At 38.8% G+C, this 15873-nt stretch overlaps 1 protein-coding gene across 2 annotated transcripts in view; it reads right to left on the bottom strand.

Moving 5' to 3' along the window:
• The window catches only part of smad5 (SMAD family member 5), a 79207-nt gene extending 67734 nt beyond the window's left edge, over positions 1 to 11473 (bottom strand). For both annotated transcript variants that reach the window (XM_041797136.1, XM_041797137.1), the window contains exon 1: positions 11355 to 11473. The gene's annotated coding sequence lies outside the window, so the exon portion shown is untranslated. The remainder of the gene's footprint in view (positions 1 to 11354) is intronic.
• Between the last annotated feature and the right edge of the window lie 4400 nt (positions 11474 to 15873).

Below are 15873 nucleotides of genomic sequence, written 5' to 3'. Positions count from 1 at the left end.
CACCCATGGAGCCTCTTTCAAATCATGCAAGAACATCAGAAATCAATAACTCCGCCCCCTTCTGACAAAACAAAATTGATTTGGCCACTTTTTCTACTTTTCTCAGTTTAAATATTCAGCCCCCAAACACCGTAGAACTTAGGAAGATAATCTTCGGGCATGACATGCACCATGACCATACCTACAAAAAAGCATCTTGAACACATCCCAAAATCCCAACAGGAAGTCCACCAACTCCACCCCAATTTCAAAATAACACCTCTTTTTGGATATTTATTCACTGAAAACTGATGTAAGTTTTGAGGACATCATTCTATGGCCTTCAGTGTGTTATGGCAACACATCTGTATCACAGTGAACACGCCCTGCAAATCCCTGCAAACGTTTTATTCCCTCAAAACCGCATTTACATAGTTAATGGGCCCTACTGTTTGTCCTTACTATGCTTTTGGATAGAAGAGCTGTTTATAGGTCTGGTTATCTGGCCTTGAACTCATCTCCTTTTTTTAAAGGACTGGATTCGTCAAGATTAAAGTAAGTAAAATTCCTTAATTTTGTTTTTTTGGTGTTTATTACAATGTCTAGAAGACATACATATTTAATTACTTTAGAAAACATTCATCACATTTAATTTAGAGCTTATGTCTATGCTGTAATTTTACAACGCTGGGTCAGAGTGGTAGTCAAAATAGCCTGTTTTCCTTACACATTACATAAGGACACTTCTCACATGGTCACAAATTGAAAATAAACTGCAGCAGAAAGTTGAAGTGTTAGATGATTCATTGTAACTAAGTTCTAAATGTGCTTTTCTGTTACATTTTTACTTAGTTTAGCTTAGACCATAATTAAACACAGGAATAAATGGTATGTTATCATCTACAGGAGTATCTGAAACTCTCTGTAACTTTGTAGTTTTTGTTTGTTTTTAACTTCTAAATGATCCTGATATTTTTAATGAAAGTTTCCCAAGTCGCAGTTTTTGGCATTAGGAGATAGAAAAATAGACTCTGAATGTTCTGGATTTTTTGGGGTGATGCCTGTTGCATTGTTCAGGGAATGGTGTAAATAGTTACCTACATCATTGAATGTGAACCTGTAAGTGCTCTGGGGGATGCATCTGCTCCTTTTAGTATGATAAGTAGAGATCATAATAGGGCAGTCAGACAGTATCATTTGAATGTAGTGGAATTTGTGAAATTTGCATTTGCATTGAAATGAGAATACTTTGATGGACGATACTACAAATTAGCCATGGCTAGATGTCTTTTATACATTGCATCGGTCGCACTGTAATTAAATGCAGCAATGCAGCATGGTGATATCTCGTTGTGCTCTTGGTGAGTTTTCGACCGGGGTCTGGGCAATTATAAGGCCCCAAATTTTGACGAGCACTTTTTTCACCATTTTTCTCCGAAAAAATATGGTGTAAAAACAACAATTATTGTCCGTAACTTTTGAGTGCTTACACCAATCATCACCAAACTTCTCACAGATGATCTACCCATGGAGGCTCTATCAAATCATGCACGAACATCAGAAATCAATAACTCCGTCCCCTGATAACATCATAATATTGAATTTGGCACTTTTGCTGCTTTTCTCACTTTTAAAATTCACCAAAACATACCTTTGAGCTTAAGCAGATGATCTTTGGTCTGCACATGCATCATGATTAGGGATGCACCGAAAATTCAGCCACCGAAAATTTTCGGCCGAAAATGGCCCAAAAGTGCATTTTTGGTTTTCAGCCGAAAGACTGTTATCACTGAAACAACAAGGCCGAAACACGACGTTGTGATGACGCAAGCAAAAAAACGCGGCCAGCATGCGCTTGGTGCAGTGGTTCTCAAATAGGGGTACGCATACGTGAAGGCACTCCAGGGGATACACGAGATTTTAAATACATGCCGGCTATTTAAGAAAAATAGCGCCTTTCTTTGCATGTCAGGAGCGACACGATTTTACGAGTATATTATGTACATTCTAAAATCACATTCGTGCTGCGAACGTCTGCGGTGTGTTTTCTCTGTCCTCTGATAAACAGTGATATTTATTGGAGTAGAAGATAAAAGGAGGTTTTTCCCTCTCTGTCCTTCACTCCATGTGTAACGCGGCACTTTTATGCACAGCCAGGACGTCAGTGCCGTTTTTTTCACGGTTTCATTCATTGTGCCAGCCAAGTTTGTACGAGGAGGGACTGACTTTCTGACTTTCTATGTCAAATATGATCAGTAAGAGTTATAATATTGCACAGCTGAGGCTCGCAGTGAGAGGAGTTAACTCTCTCCACAGCACACAGACTGGCTCACCTGTTTGTGTTCAAGACTGTCCAGAGGAGTCATTTAGCTGGTTGATCTGGAGCTTTTATAAGTCGTATGTCTGAGGTCAGAGGAGACTGTGTTGGTAAATATTTCACTCAAGTCCCGTTAGTTTAGAAACAGCTCCAGCTGTGTGAGTTTCGCTCTGACAAGCGCATATGGTGGTGGTAGTCCTCAAAAATGTCCTCCTCTCCAACATCACCTGATGTTTGATATCTCCTCATATTTTTCTGTATCAGTGCTTGTGTTTTTGCCTCTTTTTTTTTTTTTTTTTTTAGCCTGGTAGAGAGGGAGACAGGCAGCAGGCAGCCCGACATGTCCACATGAGCACAAATTTGCTACTTAAGTATGTGCAGCAATGTCGCGCTGCGAAACGATGTTTCAGGTGAGGAAGCTTACTTTGACTCGCTACAGGTTCTAAATGTAAATATTTTGTGTAAATAATTTGCATTAAAAAATTGCGTATAGGGTGTAAGGACCTTAAGTTTATAAACTGGAGTTAATATTTTGTAGGCTCTTAAATTTAATCACCCTAAAACCCCGAGTCTCCTCCATGGCAGAATGGTTTGACCCACACTGGCGTATACCTGTCAATCACTGTATTCACAACCTCTCCATTCATAAAAAGGTTTATGATTTATTTTTTGTGAAGAAATGCTGATCTATAACTAAGTTCATGATTTCAATTTGAGAAAAGAGAAGTCTTTTTAATAATTTGTTTGTTATTTACAGATTTTTAGTTCTTTCTAACTCTATGTTTTTATTTCCAAATTGTTCCAGAGAGACCACTGCAGCTGAGCAGAGTTTTGCACACTTCTGGGTTTAAAGCCTTTCAGTCACTGTTTTCAATAGCTACATTAATTTGAATTCCCACATTTAGAGATGAGAAGATGTGCCATGACTTTAGTCATGCATTTTTAACATTTAAAATGTATGAAAAAAATTTAATATTTGTAATTTGAAAGTGTTTATCAGTTACAAAGTTTGATAAATCAGACAGCTGTCACAGCTCTTTAATGTCTTTCTTTTTGGCCAAAAAGCTTTACGCTGTTGAGGGGGTACCTGGCTGAAAAAATACTTCATAGGGGGTACATGACTGAAAAAAGGTTGAGAACCACTGATTTAATGTAGACATGAGTTGGGTCTTAAACATTTTATTTTGTATTTTATTTTATTTTATATTGTGTATTGTTGGAATGAAGTGCTTAATAAATATTTACATAATTTTGTAATTTATTTATTCTTTGAAGCATTAATATTAACTTTTGCAATTGCAATTGATTTTAGTGAGGTTAGTACACAGTCATAGCCATAAATGCAATGGTACTAATAATTGGCATAATAATTTCTTTCGGTGTTTTGGTTTTCGGCCTTGGTTTCCTCGTTTTCGGTTTCAGCCAAGAATTTTCATTTCGGTGCATCCCTAATCATGATCCCACCTAAAAAAAAAAAAAAAAAAAAAAAACCCTCTTGGACCCATGCCAAAATCCCAACAGGAAGTCCACCAGCTTCTTGGCAATTTCACAATACAACTTTTTTTTTTTGTCTCTCCCAAAATGGTTTAACAGTCATAACTCTGGAACACATTGTTGTATCTTACACAAATTTCATGTGCTTGATAACAGTCCAGGCTACAACACATTTGTGTTTTAAAATTTTGAAAAATGTTATAGCGTCCCCTCTGGCAAGAGAAAGTCAATTTCACATTTCAGTACCTACATGGTTGGCCAAATCATGCTGAAATTCGCTCAGGTTGTTCCCAAGGAGTTGACATTACACACATGCAAGGGAAAAAACTTTACGTAAAAAGGCATGGCCCTGGCAATTTTTTTGTTCGCCATGAAACAGGAAGTAGAACTTTCAGGAGCTTGTGATATGTGTAAAGTAATAAAACTTGGTGAAAAAGTTCTAATTAGCATGCTGAGAAAATTGATGTGATGTTTGTTGGTGGGCATGCTCTATTGGCTCAATGGCGCCCCCTACAAATTTTCAAAAATTCAGCAAGCCCAGCTGGTTCAACCCAGGCTACTGAATTTCGGTGTGCATATACTTCATCATCAGACCTACAAAAAAGCTATTTGGACCCATGCCCAAATCCCAACAGGAAGTCCACTAGCTTCATTGGATGAAACAGGAAGTAAAATTCTCAGGGGCTTGTGATATGTGTTAAGTAATAAAACTTGGTGAAAACATTCTCATGTTGGAAAAATTTGTGTGATGGTTTTTTGGTGGATGTGGCCTATTGGCTCATGGCGCCCGCTACAAAATTTAAGACATTCAGCCCCCTCAGCTGGTTCAACCCAGGCTTATGAATTTCGGTGTGCATATAGATCATCATCAGACCTACAAAAAAGCCTCTTGGACCCATATCATAAATCAAAGCAGAAGTTGGCCATTTTGTGTTTAAAATTTGCTTTTGTAAATTTAGGGCTTGTACTTGAACGAACTCATCCGAGGGATTTTATCTGACTCCAGATTTTTTTTCCCTCAAACTAGACATCCTTGAAAACCTAGGTTTGCTCTGCGTGAGTTTTCACTATAGGGTGGTGATGTTATTGGTGCCCAAACTTTTCTGTGTTTTGCTCTATTTTTTGCTGTGAAATTACAACATTATTGCCTTATAACTTTTTAGTGTTTATTTCAGCCATCACCAAACTTCACAAGGATCATCACACATTGGTCTTGAATACAACCATGCATCAATATCATCTTTTTGCCACAGCACCCCCTTTGCCAGGTGAACATTTACACCATTGATGTTTCAAGTCTATTTTATGGGTTGCCACAAAAAACTGACCAAAAATACAACGTTTATCCTAGGCCTATGATTTTTGCTCTGTATATGGATCATCTTCAGAGCTACAGAAACACAATTTGGACCCATGCCAAAATCCAAACTGGAAGTCCACCAGCTCCACCCCAATTTCAAAATTAAGTAATTTTTTGGACAATTATAAATTGAAAACTGATGTAACTTCGGGGGATGATATTCTATGGTCCTCAAAATGTTAAGGCAACACAACAGTATCACATTGAAAATGCCCACATGATAACAGCTCATCATGGGGCCTCTACTGCCAACAGGAAATGATGCAAATGGGTCATTTCTGCATTTGTCGTAATGACGCTCAAATAAGGATCGCCCTAGTGTCTTTGCCAGGCTGCAGCACACTGCGCGGGTTCAAAATCACTCCGCTATTGCCACTCACTGGCGACTGCGCCAAACCCTGAGTTGCACCAGGGTGCGAGGGCCCTCCAGTGCTGCTTGCAGTCCTAGTTATGTTTGAATTAGTCAAAGCTGGCAAAATTTTCTATTTTATTCATCTGTTTTTGTTTAAATTATTCTGAAAGTAGGCCACATTTTATTTAATGTATCATTTACACACAGAGTGACTGAACATGTTTCTACATTTACCAATTTTGTTTTGTAAGATTTAGCTTAACCCTTTGATCCTACTATGTCCGTTATGAGGACATTCATCATTTTTGTCATCTTTTTTTTTAGTTGATAGTCACATTTTTATAGATTGAGGCATCAAATTTAGCCAAAGTTATTATTTTTCCTAATATTAAAGAAAAAAATGTGTTGCCCATAGAACTTGATTGACGCGAAATAGCTCCATCCATCCTTGTTTGTCCGAAATCAGACAAATATACTTCCATTAAAAACTTATTTTTTGCCTGTGTGTCTAAGGCACCAAAACAACTTATAGCAACTGTTTCTTTGCAGTCACTCTATAACCAGGGATCTAAATGTCACCATTCCACAGTGATCCTGCAGATTGTGTGAGCGCACCAAAGGCTAGTATTAACCTAGCATAAAACTGCATAGACATCCCGCCCCCCTCTCTCGGGAAACCTCACTTTAAACGCCAAAGTTTGCTCATTTATTATGCAGATATCAACCATAGAAATATAATATGGGGGATTGATGATTCAGATCAGCACCTGTTGCTTTATTTTCTCTTGCTCACTCACCCCTGCCCAACCATCTCTCCCCCTGTCTCGCACTATAACCTGACTTTAAACCAGTGATACTCAACTTTATTCTCCAAAATGGCCACATTGTCTAAAAAATACTTTAGTGAGAGCCACAATACAAACCAGGAATGTCAGGTAGATAAAAGGTTAGATAATTTGTAGTTGAAATGAAATAAAACTGTTTATTGGTGATAACTATGAGGTTAAATGGGATACAAATTAGGGGTGTGAATCATCAGTTTCATCCCGATATGATATGATTTCGATATTTTGGACAACACTACGATTTTTTCCGATATCACAAAATCTGCCATGATACAATTTAGATTTGATTCGATATGGGGCTCAGGATCGATACCAGGCGATTTTGAGCAAAAATTTCACACAGTTACAGAAAAAAAAAATTCTGTAGTTAAATTACTGACAGGTCTCTGTATTTAATAAAAATGTCTCTCTGACAAAAACAACAAAGACCTGATTACCTTTAAATTTGGAACACAACTATGCACATTTGTTTTACAACATATTTATTTAAAACATCAAACATTTTCAGTACCAAACATTTTATTTCCTCACATCCCCAGATCACTCTAAAGCACCAATAGCTATGGACTTTTTCTGCAACCCTTTATAATAATGATCAAAATGTTTGGCCTGTGTTCCCATTTTAGATTTTTTTCTTAAACTTATTTACACATATGTGGACTTCAACAGATATTTCTGCTCTTTATCAGCCGTTCATACTTTACGCAGGAGCCTGTTAATTTGGCATATAGTTCATTTTTGTTGTTTATTCACCTTATGAGATTTAAATGAGGTAAAATATGGGGCATATGATGTTATATAATGATTCTTTATTGTTTTTTATTTATTGCAACCTTGACTTTAATAAATGGAAAGGTTAGACGGAATACTAGAGCAAAGTTTTATTATAAAAGACATTCCTGTGACGTGCAGCTTCATAACAAGAGCGGGAGAGTGGGGGGTATACAGACAACAGCTGTCCTGCTTGAATCACGTTAAGTTTGGACAGCTTATATTTTCATAATAAATCTAACGTGAGACGGCAATGTAAAATAAGTGTATCAAAGGAGATATGCAGCAGCGGACTTTTCCCTCTCTGTGTATCTGTGGTCTGCTGCAAACAGGACTCACTTCCTCAGCCAGTGGAGTGGAGTGTTTTCATCCGTGAACAATCTCATACGACGGTTATATACAGATAAAGATGTAGATGTCAGCAAGGGGAGAGAGTAGCGTCTGTGTGAAATATATCCACACAGCAGAGAGAGGAGAGGATATCCTCTTAGCTGGTTAAGGACGCTGCCTGGGGCGGAAACTGTCAACGAGCGTGCAGGGGGAATTTCAAAATAAAAGCGTAGCTTGAAGCATCCATTTAGATCGATCTTTTCACTTTCTATCGATCTGATTGGATCATCAATCAACCAATCGATGTATCGATATACATCAATCAATCAGTTACACCCCTAAAACAAATGTCTGTAGAGAGTCAGAAGAACCAATATATCATTGATAATAAGCATATATTTATTTTATCTATCATTGACATCAGGCTAAAACCTTGTATCTCAATTTTCATGATTTTAATTTGTTTTTAGAAATCATATTTAAATCATTTTTATAAATTATAAACTTTTCATTCTCTGAAAAGTGTTCATTTTCGAGATACCAATCTTTAGCCCAACACCAGCCTTATGAAAGTTCTACCTGGCCTAAAGATTTTTTTTAAGACATTAGAATGTGCTTAGGTTGAGCTCTGAGATTCTTTTTAAAGAAAATGATGAATTAAGTTTGGCTATGTGGGTATTCATATCTCACACTGGGGCATTAACTGGAGTTCTGTGACTTTATTAACATAAAAGAGATGCTCTCTAATTTTTTTTTCCACTCATTATTAATTCTTTAGTTAAAGGGGGAGAGGCCTCGTTTCGGTCTTTGCCCTGGGCCTCCAAATGACTAAAACCAGTCCTGCCTCACACCTGCAGCTCTCCAGACACATCGTTTTACCCTGCCTCATTTAGGAGCTTTGGTTTTATATTTCTGCTCTTTTGACAATACTTATGATCATTAGTGCATTAACGGTCAAATAAAACACCCATGTTTGGACAAACTTCACTAGATATGACGTTATCTCCATATGTGATCAGCGTGAGTTGTGCACGTTGATGACATGCATCGGCATAATTGTCATAAGATCTGGGTGTGAGAGAGCATTGGCAGGATGTGGCTGGAGAAAAAGATAAAATGAGGAAATGGGAAGCTTCAAATTAAACATGACAGCACACCCTAATGAATGGGCTTACTGAAGAGACGCAACACCTGCGGACTTCCTCTGCCTTCTTCTCTTACACACACTCCTCCGTCTAGTGCTTCCGACTGTAATAAAATACAGATTTAAAATAATAAACGCTTAAATTTGGAAGTTAAAGCCCGTTTCCTTTATGTGGGTAAAATGTAGGTAGGTAACAAGTAACAGATTGACTGATGTGACCTACCATGAATCTTTACTGATGACAGTGTTTACCTTTATAAAGGTTTTTAGTTAACGTTTGTGCAGCTGTCTGCACGTCAGCTGACAGGTTCAACAAATGGAGGCAGTGACACACTGCATCTGGCTACTCAGGGGCTCCGTAGTAAAAGAAACAAGAGAGGAAAATAATAAAATTAATGAATAGAAAAGCTCAGAGTCATGCTTGCCCGATTGGGCATGTTCTTAAAAGTTTTGCTTGCCTGTCGGCTATTTGATGTTGCCCCAGGCATTCGGGCAACCGTTAATGTCGGACCCTGCACAGTAAACACAGTACAAGACCCGGACTGAATGGTGATTGGATGGTTGATGCAGCTGAGGGTGGGACACGTAATGCATGGTTATGACTTACAGCAAATTATTTTTGCTGACTTTTTCCCCTTTTTTAATTTAAATATTAGCTATATATTTTTAATAGGCAGTAGGACTTAAAAGAGCCGCAACGGGTCATTAAAGAGCCACATGCGCCACGCGAGCAGCGGGTTGAGTATCACTGCTTTAAACACTGTAGTTTGCCCATGTATTATGTGGATATCAGCCATGAAAATATAACAGATGAAGGAATACCTTTGTAGGCTTCTCACATGTCATAACAGAAACAGAAATAAAAATTTGTTAACCATATCTCCAACTTGGGTCAGCTCTATGATGCATAAGCTGTATGAAGTGTGCTGCTCTCTGTCAGGATAGATGGATCCAGCGGGATTTTAAAGAAGTGACAGAAACACAGGCTCACAGTATGAAACAATCTGCCACATTCTACATATATTCGCAGTCAAGGCAAATACATTTGACCTGACTCAGTGTGCGAGATCAGAGTGCGTGGCGTTTTTTCGGATTACGAATCCTGTGGAGCAGACAAAGATGCGCACAGCTCCACATGCAGCCTTTTAACAACTTATCAGCTATGGTCCTCAAACTACAACATCTACACATTAAAAGTATCCTTAAAACTGTATGTGATATCTTAAATGGCGTAGCTCATAGTTGCTTGCTTGATGATAGGGATTGTGCTCCACAGTCACTGCCTAAAAAAATTGACGAGGAGTTAAACGCTGAGCTGCGGTGTTCATCTTTCTCTCAATTCCATTAAAAATGCATAACCTCATAGACTATTCTTTAAATATATGCTGGGAAAGGGTTCTTCCTAAATTAAACACCACTAATAGTCATATTGAATTATATTACAGATATTAAAGAGAAAATTAAAATGACGGATTGTAAAATGGTATGACAGAGATTTTATGACCCTTTCCATCAAAAAGACGGACAACAAAAAAGTCCAGCGCAACCTCTGGTCTTTACACTAAATAATAAGGCTAATAAAGAATTTTATACTAAAGCATTTGGTGACAGAAAGAGTCAAAATATTTGTAATACACTGTAGGCTTCTCTTCCTGTTTAGATATTTGTGATCACACACTGAAACCAAACACTGTCAATTTTCATATTTTGTTAGAATAAAAACAAGTCCAATTTAAGCTGTTTAGGCCTCCAGAGAGCTACAAACTGCATGGCAGACTATATGTGTGAACTGGGTGTCAGCCGAAAATGATGTGGGCACACAAACATTACTTCCTCCCTCATTCCATCTCTGCAGCCCCCAGCAAACAACCATTACAGAACTGCATTAATTTCTAGTGCACAATGTTCTAAATGGTGAGTTCTCCTTATAGAACTTAACTTGACCAAATCATTACATTCTGAGATAATCTGTATCTGTACTATGACCCACTGCACTTACCACAGCACCCCCCCCCCCACACACACACACACACACATACAGAGACAAATCGATAAATCACTCCATCAAAAGAGAATTGGTGGAGTCTGTGTGGCTGCCCCTATTTATCGCAGTAACCAGGTTTCAAAGCACCCATATCGACACCGGAACTCTCGTATATTACACTTAGCTGTTCTGTGTAGCATCTCTCGATTATGAGTATACCGTAAAAGAGATACACAATATGGGAGAACCATTAAGGGAGAAGAAGCACCCCCCACATTCAACCACAAGAAAGACTCAGCCAATATTTAATTAATCTACAAACCGTTGCTTTAGATGCTTAACAGTTTCGACTGGTTCACACGATAATGTAGTCATAACAGTGAATGCGGTGTTAACTTATTCTGGTATGTAGCCCATGTAAGCAACCTCTGAACCGCAGACCTAGCTTAGCTAACAGAGCACAACTTGGTTAGTTACCACTTACAAAAAGACACCCAGCACATTAATCGCATTATTGTAAAGGGCGTATATAAAGTAAACGTTCTTCTTGTTAAGTGTTGCTTAAAGTTTTAGTTTTTATATAGTTCTCTTGACCCGTTAAACTCTCCATTCCATAAACTTTTTTAAGTGCTCACATCTAAGGCTAAGCTATGCTAGCTGTTAGCCCAACCCTTCAAGGGGAAGTTATCGAGCCTCTCTATCCTGTTTGCCGAATTAGATCACTGCAGCCAAAGTTTTCCTTAGCGGTGTTATGCGTAAATGGCTGTTTGTTACATACCTTTAAGTAATTGCACGCATGTCATGGCACACAACTTAAACGTCCAACTATAACGATAGACTCTCCTTTCTCTTGGTTTCCGTAACTTCGCCTCCGTCTGACCATTTCATATCCTCCAGGTCCTGGAAACAAGTACATTGGTATTGGAAGGAGTGCAGATCCCTCCGCCATCCCGATAAAGTAGTGCTTACGTCTTCGTTTAATCTACACATTATTTAAAAACGAGAGCATTTTATTCTAATATTAACTTAATGTTTCTTTACACCCTGGTTAAGAAATATGAAATTCAATTGCATACTTATCTAATACTCCACAGGACAAGAGACAAGCGAATGTTCAAAATGTACCAGGGTCGGAGTGGGACTTCTCGAGTGGGATTCATTTTAAGCCCTGGAGTTTCACTGCTCAGACCAGCCCACTTTAGTTCAAAAACTTTCACTAAGGTTTTTCAGTTAAGTATATTAGTTAAATCGACGTTCAATTAGGCCACTCACACTGTGGGACAACTGCTAGCCTGGACCTTGTTTGTTGCTGACAGCAACAATCACACTGAGCCTTGTACTTCTGCTGACACAAAAAAATATGTTTAAAACTGTAAAAAATACTTACCCTGGTCAATAAAATCCAGATCCCACAATTAGAAAATGGGTTTTAAAAAAGGCAGTACGTTTATTCCATCATTTTGACTGTTTGATTTTTATGACCTTCTACACATTTTAATTTCTTCTGGTCATAAATACTGTTGGAAACCAATACGAATGAGGCAGTGTGTGTACAGCCGTGGCCAAAAGTTTTGAGAATGACACAAGTATTGGTTTCACAAAGTTTGCTGCCTCGGTGTTTTTAGATCTTTTTGTCAGATGTTACTATAATATACTGAAGTATAATTACAAGCATTTCATAAGGGTCAAAGGCTTTTATTGACAATTACATTAAGTTTATGCCAAGAGTCAATATTTGCTGTGTTGACCCTTCTTTCTCAAGACCTCTGCAATTCGCCCTGACAGCAGTCAATTAACTTCTGGGCCACATCCTGACTGATGGAGGCCCTTTCTTGCATAATCAATGCTTGGAGTTTGTCAGAATTTGTGGGTTTTTGTTTGTCCACCCGCCTCTTGAGGATTGACCACAAGTTCTCAATGGGTCTGAGGAGCTTCCTGGCCATGGACCCAAAATTTCGATGTTTTGTTCCCCGAGCCACGTAGTTATCACTTTTGCCTTATGGCAAGGTGCTCCATCATGCTGGAAAAGGCATTGTTCGTCACCAAACTGTTCTTGGATGGTTGGGAGAAGTTGCTCTTGGAGGATGTTTTGGTACCATTCTTTATTCATGGCTGTGTTCTTAGGCAAAATTGTAAGTGAGCCCAGTCCCTTGGCTGAGAAGCAACCCCACACATGAATGGTCTCAGGATGCTTTACTGTTGGCATGACTCAGGACTGATGGTAGCGCTCACCTTTTCTTCTCCGGACAAGCTTTTTTCCGGAAGCCCCAAACAATCAGAAAGGGGATTCATCAGAGAAAATGACTTTACCCCAGTCCTCAGCAGTCCAATCCCTGTACCTTTTGCAGAATATCAGTCTGTCCCTGATGTTTTTCCTGGAGAGAAGTGGCTTCTTTGCTGCCCTTCTTGACACCAGGCCATCCTCCTTCGCCTCACTTTGCGTGCAGATGCACTCACACCTGCCTGCTGCCATTCCTGAGCAAGCCCTGCACTGGTGGTGCCCCAATCCCACAGCTGAATCAACTTTAGGAGACGGTCCTGGCGTTTGCTGGACTTTCTTGGGCGCCCTGAAGCCTTCTTCACAACAATTGAACCTCTCTCCTTGAAGTTCTTGATGATCTGATAAATGGTTGATTGAGGTGCAATCTTACTAGCAGCAATATCCTTGCCTGTAAAGCCCTTTTTGTACAAAGCAATGTTGACTGCACGTGTTTCCTTGCAGGTAACCATGGTTAACAGAGGAACAACAATGATTTCAAGCACCACCCTCCTTTTAAAGCTTCCAGTCTGTTATTCTAACTCAATCAGCATGACTGAGTGATCTCCAGCCTTGTCCTCGTCAACACTCTCACCTGTGTTTACGAGAGAATCACTGACATGATGTCAGCTGGTCCTTCTGTGGCAGGACTGAAATGCAGTGGAAATGTTTTTTCGGGGGATTAAGTTCATTTTCATGGCAAAGAGGGATTTTGCAATTAATTGCAATTCATCTGATCACTCTTCATAACATTCTGGAGTACATGCAAATTGCCATCATAAAAAATGAGGCAGTAGACTTTGTGAAAATTAATATTTGTGTCATTCTCAAAACTTTTGGCCACAGCTGTAGATGTGTGAGCAGTGTGAGACAGGGCTGGTTTTAGTTATTCGGAGAAGACCAATATGAGGCCCCTCCACCGTTAGCTGACAATTTTCAAATGAGTGGGAAAAAAAGAAAGCATCTCTTTTGTGTTAATAAAGCCACAAAGGCCCCAATGTGAGATATAAATACCCACATATCCAACCATAATTCATCAGCTCTTTGAAAACATCTCAGAGCTCAAACTCAGCTCATTCTAATATCTTAAAAAATCTTTAGGCAAGGTGAAACTCACATAATGCTGGTGTTGGGCCAAAAACTTCCAAATCACCAATTTTCAGGAAATAAAAAAACCACATCTTTAACATGTTTTATTGCTTTTAAATCTGTTAAAACCCACTGACAGATTTAATAGGTGACCAATAGCACCAATTTATAAAAAGCAATTAAAATCATGAAAAATTGAGATACAAGGTTTTAGCCTGATGTCAGTGATAAAATAAATAAATGGTCATTATCAGTGACATGATTTCTTCTGACACTATACGACATTTTGATGAAGCCTATGCATCCCACTTAATCTCACAATTACCCTCAAATTCATTGATTAATTTCATATCCCCAGTTTGGATTATTGCTCTCAATAAAGTATTTTTAAGACAATGTGGCTCTTTGGTAGAATAAGGCTGAGTATCAGCCTTTTATGCTTAAAAAATAAATGTAGGACATGAGAATAAAATAAGCTGCAGTGATAAGCTGCATTGTTGTGGCTGTGCAGATGTCTGCTGGCATCGTCCAGTGGAAGTTGTTTCTAAGATTTGCCACTTAACATTACTTAAGGATTAGTTATGATCAATCTATTACGTTTTGTGTGTATTTTATAGGCCTCTGATTAGAATTGTGCTACTGCTTTATAAATTGATTATTTGATTCTTTTGGACTATTGTGACAGTGGATTGTTGCTCTGAGTGGATTATTGCTAATTCTAAGAAAGCTGCAGTCTCCATCAGCACATTTTTTAGAATATTTATTGTGACAATACAGTTTGCTAATTAGAACAATCCTGCCTCAAGTCCTACAGCTGAGTTAAGTTTTTGATGCAGTATTTTGTTTTATTCAAATGAAGCATTATATCACAAACTAAAGTAAGTGTAATCTCCTATTTATGACTGTTAGTTCCGCCCACAGAAAAAGATATAGGTTCAGACCATAAATAATTCAATATGAGAGGTTATCATGACTGTGGCCTGTTTTGCTTGTGAAGTCTTATAGATTGTGGTGTGTTCCTGAATCATCTAATGGATTAGGAATACCTCCATTAGTTTAGCAAACTATGGGGCCCCCAAAACAGCATCTTGCATAGGGCCCTCACGGAGCTAGAAATGGTCCTGTTAGACACCCTATGTCCTCTTTATTTTTCTTAGGTATTGAAGCCATTAAACCAAATTTGAGGGGTGGCAACATTCACCTTATTAGGAAAAAGAGAGAATCATTTGGGATTTTTTAAATTAAAAAGTTTATTTCCTGGAGGGATGAATGAGGAGTTTTCTAAAAACAAAAAGGAAGGAAATTTGTGTTTGGTACATTATTTCTTTGTTGTAACAATGTTTCTTGGCAATATATTTTATACCTTTGGAAAGCCTGTTTATTACCCTTTAAAATGGTGCCACATTTGTAAGGATCATGCATTTGTGGGATGAGCAGCCGAACTGAGTATGTGGGTTGCGCCCATGAAAAATGTGCCAAATCTTCTCTGCCAATGCCAAACAGCTTATTTTGCTGTTGCTATTGACTCTTGTCTCAAGCTTCTGGTACCCCCAGGTGCTGCCAATCAAGTGCCTGATTGGCAGCACCTGTGAGCATGGGCCTTGCTACAGTGGTCTGCTTCAAGAATCTGCATGCCATGTTTGACTGATCTGGATAGGGCCCATTGGTTGGGACACTTTAAGGTGGTGTTCCGCAGAACCAAGTTTTGGCGTGTTTGGAGTGAACCCTAGTACCATCTCCAAACTAAAGGCCAAGTTCCATATAACGGGGAATGTCAGAGAAAGGCCATGAAGTGGGCATCCCAAGAAGGTGACACCCCAAGAATACCGTTTTCTCACCCTGTCAGCAAGAACTCTATCCTCCAAGATGACGATGCTCTCCCCCACAGAGCGGAATTTGGGAGTGGAGAGGATGGAATGGCCTGCCAGCAGTCCTGACCTCAACCCCATTG

Source organism: Cheilinus undulatus, linkage group 10 (genome assembly GCF_018320785.1).
Source record: "Cheilinus undulatus linkage group 10, ASM1832078v1, whole genome shotgun sequence".
NCBI lineage: Eukaryota > Metazoa > Chordata > Actinopteri > Labriformes > Labridae > Cheilinus > Cheilinus undulatus.
The sequence above is the reverse complement of the archived record's forward strand: the minus strand, read 5'-3'. Positions and strand labels throughout refer to the sequence as shown.